Source organism: Pseudorasbora parva, chromosome 24 (genome assembly GCF_024679245.1).
Source record: "Pseudorasbora parva isolate DD20220531a chromosome 24, ASM2467924v1, whole genome shotgun sequence".
In the NCBI taxonomy this organism is placed as follows: Eukaryota; Metazoa; Chordata; class Actinopteri; order Cypriniformes; family Gobionidae; genus Pseudorasbora; species Pseudorasbora parva.
Genome location: NC_090195.1, coordinates 25832501 through 25838590, shown reverse-complemented (window position 1 = coordinate 25838590; position 6090 = coordinate 25832501).

The window sequence follows — 6090 nt, the reverse complement described above, 5'->3', positions numbered from 1 at the left end:
AGCATCCAGATAGCTGGACGGGACTGGTGTGGAAGGCGAAGATTCAAAGGTGGGGACTTGGGAGGGAAGAGGATCCGAGGACCACATATCTATCAGGTAGTGATACGCTCCTGGCTATGAGATGGACTGGGCAGCTCTAAAGCTGGTTCCGGCACAGGCTCCTTCTCTGCCTTGCTGATGTTACCTGGAGAATTGCTCTGTTTTATCCACCACCAGTATTCCACAAGTGCCCTGTTCTTGCAGATGATGAGCCTCCACAAAACTGGTAAGTTCATGTTAAAAAAAACGATGAAGCAATGCTCTGCAACATGCACAATGACAGAGTTCATAAACAAAGTCTTTATTCAGAATGACAACCACTCGGGAGATATCTAGAACACAAAGGAAAAGGCAAACCACATTAACTGAAACGAGAACCAACAAGGGACTGAACAAAACAGGGAGTTTAAATACAAGACGAACATAATGACTGAGAGGTGATAATTATACCTATAGAAACAAATGAGGAGATAATCAGTAACCAATGAAACCGGAGCTAAAGGGGCTAGGCAAAACAGGAACCAGCAGAATAGAATAACAAAACAGAAGTGACAATTACTGAACCTTGCAGCACCAGGTCCATAACCACCATAGACATTGAAGGGGTATGGCCAAATTGTCCCCCCCAGTAAATTGTATTATTGATGCTGCTCTGCTGCACTCCATTACGCACTGCTCTGTTTGTTGTTATATTTCTATATACCTTTTTGAATTGAACACTTTCCTTTATAATTTAAGCGATTCATGCAATGTATTTCATACCTAATTAAATGTGATGAGATAAACATTAACATGGCTGTTTTTCAGCATATTCCAGACCCTAGATGGTATAGTCTTTCTTTAACACACTGATGAAGTGTACTTTCTTAAAGTAGTAAAATCATGTAGGCTATATGCATTTAAAAATAGATTCCAAACCTTTTTTCAAACTGAATAATGACAAACATATTCATATTCTACTTTTAATACTCTTTTTTCGGGGTAGTAACTTATCTGGGCTGAACCAAATATTTCTGGAAGCCCCCTTCCCCCCTAAAGAACTCGAGTTTGGCAGGATAACGATTATTCATAGTCCCTCTACAGCACTATTCATTCAGAAACGGACAGACAGGACTAAACACAGCAAAAATGGGGCTCTAATTCTGATAGAGCAGTCTTGTCACAAAAGGAGTCATTCTGGTGCTAAAATTGTTTGTTAGTCTGGCATTCAGTCTAGTGCACTAGGCCCTTGGGTTGATTCAGACTCCTTGCTGCTGCACAGATACTACTTGCATCTACATGTCAATGAGTTCCATAGGAAAGATCAGACTATATATGTCACTATGTTGAATTTAATGGCTGGCTTTCAGGTTTAGGCAGGTATGACCCTATTATTCATGTCATCGCTATACTGGTGAAGATTGACTGACTTTGAAAATAAGAGAAATCAAAAACAAGCAGGAATATAAGTATGACATGAAAATAAAAAGTATTTAGGGAATATATATGGAGTATTTTAAAAATATAATACTTTAAATTATCAGTTGTTAATTATACAAAATGGTAACAAAGCTGACAATTTAAGATCTCCCCTCTGGATACAATTTTCATTAACCCTAAGAGTTCTTCAAAGGATGACACTTTCATTATAACATTATTTATTATGGAATAGTATACTTTAAAGCATTAGTGGACAGTAACAATATATATTTTTTATGTTTACTGTATTTTTTACTTTATTTTTACTTTAGTAAAAAAATACTTATAGTATTTGTCTTTTTGAGAACTTTTATATTTTATAAAAACACGTAGTTCTTTGTTATTTTGAAGTGAAGAAATTGTCAACTGCTCCAAGACATGATAGTGGTCTTCGATTCGTGAATAAGCTGATTTTTTTTTTTTTTTCAATTAACCTGTTAAATCAGTTTGCAAATCACCCTGAACGTATAATTTGTGAATTGGACCAACCCAATTCCAGTCAGAGCGAGTCTCCAGTTAACAATTCATGTCTGACTCAAAATGAACCAAGAATGGGAGATCCTCTGAGCTTTAAGGAATATTTTATACAAAAAAAATAAATTCTGTCATCATTTACTCACCCTCAAGTTATTCCAAACCGGTACGAGTTTCTTTGTTCTGCTGAACACAAAAGAAGATATTGTGAAGAATGTTGGTAACGAAAAAGCTGATGGACCCATTGACTTTCATAGTATTTTTTTTTTTTTAGTTCCCCAAACTGTTTAGTTCCCCATATTCTTCAAACTATCTTCTTTTGTGTTCAACAGAACAAATAAAATCATAGATGTTTGGATCAACTTGAGGGTGAGTATAAATTGTGTTACTAATACACAATTGTAGGATTTTGTATTGTAAATAAGAATCATATTTAGGTCACAACTATCAGTTATTTGTGAACTAAGGGCCAGATTTACCAAACAGGCCAACTTAGTATGACAGAACAATTCCAAAAAAGTGTAGAGGGAGTGAACAGTTGAATGCATGATCTACTGGTGATTAACAAATTAAAGAACACAGACGGAGCTGGATAATGTCCATTATGACCAACACAATGAACCAAGAGCACCGCAAATTAGTGTCTGGTTTAAGTCTCGTTATGTGTAAATAACGGTGCAAATACCAGTAAATTGACTAGCACAAACCTTAGTAAATTACTCTCGCTAAAAATTTGATGCAAGTTATTCAACAAAATATCCAAATAAAATTAATTTATTTCATTTGAATTAATTGTATAACCTATAATACTGATCTGCCAACATTGCACCCGCTTCGAATGTTATCACTCGATTGAATGGGCGTTATTAGTGGTTATCAGCCCATAGGTATGGGCCAGAAGGGTCCTGCTGTGCCTACTGGTAGGCTCAGAAGGCTGTTATCATCCATCCACATGGTTAATCACCGATACGAATACAAGCGAAGACTCCAGATCCAATCTCTGAGGAATCCAGCTCGCCGGTAATCGCAAAACTATGGATGACGCGGATGACGCAGCAACGTTGCGATATTTCCCGCGTTATATTTTCAGGTAAGACCATTCGAATGATAAAACCGAGCATTAAACTGTTATTTATTAGTCAATAAGGGGAGACAATACATAAAATGTGTTTTAATGTTGCGTGACAGGAGTGTTGACATGAGAGAACCGTTTTGCAATTGTGTTTGGAAACCATATATATTGCGTTATTAGCCTATCGTTGTATTACATGCTTTATGCAATGATTAACGTTGCTATTAAGCATGTTTTACGTCTGAAACGAATGGGAAAATATAGTTTACTAGTTAAACGCAAAGTTAGCCTGCAAAAATGACTTTTCCCACACTGTGAAGTACGAGGCTTATTCACGTATTCTATCTATCTATCTATCTATCTATCTATCTATCTATCTATCTATCTATCTATCTATCTATCTATCTATCTATCTATCTATCTATCTATCTATCTATCTATCTATCTATCTATCTATCTATCTATCTATCTATCTATCTATCTATCTATCTATCTATCTATCTATCTATCTATCTATCTATCTATCTATCAACGTTGCTGCGTCATCCACGTCATCCATAGCTTTGCGATTACCGGCGAGCTGGATTCCTCAGAGATTGGATCTGGAGTCTTCGCTTGTATTCGTATCGGTGATTAACCATGTGGATGGAAGATAGCAGCCTTCTGAGCCTACCAGTAGGCGCAGCAGGACCCTTCTGGCCCATACCTATGGGCTGATAACCACTAATAACGCCCATTCAATCGAGTGATAACATTCGAAGCGGTTGAACATTGTCACTATATGATAAATTACAATAAGCTGATAACATGACCGTTTTCTCCAGAACGACTGTACAGCCGAATCAAATTTTGTTGCAATATTGTCCTGTTTAACACTTTGAAGATGCTTTGAAACAATCGTCATTGTAAAAGCGCTATATAAATAAAGTTGATTTGACCTTGCGTGTTTCATTTAAATACCTTGCTCTTATAAATGTTGCATCTGAAAGGGAAACTCCTACAAATGCATATGCAATAATGTCAGCTCCAAAAATAACGGCCCCCATGCCTTTTCAGTGCTAATTTAACACCAAAAGATGGTTTGAGCTGGTGCAAGGCCCTTAATCAGCTGTAAAAGGGTGAGCTGTTTAAGCCCATTGTATGAAATGTGGAGTGGACAGATCCACACTTGTGTATCAACGCCTGAATGGGGTATACAATTAGTTAAAAACTAAACATTTGAAATAACACAAATTACTGATATAAAACTACTGTTTGAACATTTTGCCCTGTGTCACGTCTGGTTTTAAATTGTATGTTTAAATTTGGTCAACACATTCGCACACATTACGTTTTTTTTTTTCTAATTTTTATATACTATATGGTATATGTTTTTTATTGTCACTTGAATTAGGCCTAGCAGTAATTATCAGAGTATGACAAGTTTTGGTAATAAAATAAAATGTTTACATATTAAGTGTCTGCATAATCTTCTATTATTGACTGTTGCTGGCTACCTGAAATACCTTAATTCGTAATGATGTCAGACTGAACAGTAACCTAAACTTAATACATTATAATCCTTCCCCTTACATGTATTTTGAGCAGTAGGATGGATTAAATAAAAAAGCAATATAAACATCCATTAATCAGGACATTTAACTTGTAATACTTGTTTTAAAATACTTTTAGTACATTCAAAAATATGTTTGTACTTTTACTCAAGTAAAATTGAGAATAAGTACATAAAATGTTTACTAGAGTTCTATTTTTTATTATGGTATCTGTACTTTTACTCAAGTACTTGATTTGTGCACTTTGTCCACCACTGTTTGAAAGGGGAGAAACAACACAAAAAGCATAAAAGCATGTTGGTGCATAGCCTAATAATAAATTGCTTAAAATTACTCAAATTTAAAGAAATCATTAGACATGTACAAAAATGGACACAAATTATACACCCCATTTTCTTTCCCTGAAAATCAAACCCACGACTTCTGCATTAAAACTTATTTCAATAAACAGAAGCAATTGTTGATCATGACATAATAAGTATAACGAGGATAATAATAACAACACAAAGACAAAAAGTGGCATGAGAGAGAACAATGCACAGCCATGCAACATAAGACAGCAGCGCCAGATTATCAGTGAGAAGTCATTCTGAATTACCACTTCAAAGTGTGGCAGGTAATGCCGCAGCTTTGATTCATTTAGCTAAAGTCCTGTGGAGCGCGGGAAAAGGCATGTTGGGAGTGGTTAGAGAGAGAGAGAGAGAGAGAGAGAGAGAGAGAGAGAGAGAGAGAGAGAGAGAGAGAGAGAGAGAGAGAGAGAGAGAGAGAGAGAGAGAGAGAGAGAGAGAGAGAGAGAGAGAGAGAGAGAGAGAGAGTGTCGAGCTGGCATTGCTGATTTCACAGAATCTGAGCTGTTTTGGCTTGTCGAGCACATCAAAACTAGCTTTGAAGACTGAAAAATACCTGTTAGTGTGAAATGTATTTTGACAAATCTCAGATAATAAGGGGAGTATAGGGAGGCAAGAGGGAGGAGTAGCAGGGTGCACCTTTTTTTTTTTTTTTTTTTTGAGGGGGCACTAGTGGCGGTCCTGGCTCACTTGGTGCCTTAGGCTAGATATGACATGACTAAAGAAAAAAGGAAAAAAGAAAAAGACAGAAAAAATGTAACGTAATTACCCAAGATAAAAACGGTATGTGTGTGAGTGTGTGTGTGTGTGTGTGTGTGTGTGTGTGTGTGTGTGTGTGTGTGTGTGTGTGTGTGTGTGTGTGTGTGTGTGTGTGTGTGTGTGTGTGTGTGTGTGTGTGTGTACGTGTGTCAGTGAATCCTCAAAAAATACAATAATTGAGCATTACACTATAGCATATTAATGTTATCATTTTGTTTCATGTCTTTATTTAATTTTAAATAGTTCCGTACAATTCTAAGCATATCGATTTTTTTATTTTTTTATTTTGTGCAGTATATGTACTATTTTAAAAATAGTATGGCAGTATAATATAGAATGAGTCAAACAAATCTATTAACAATTATCTTTATTTACGAAATAGTCTTTT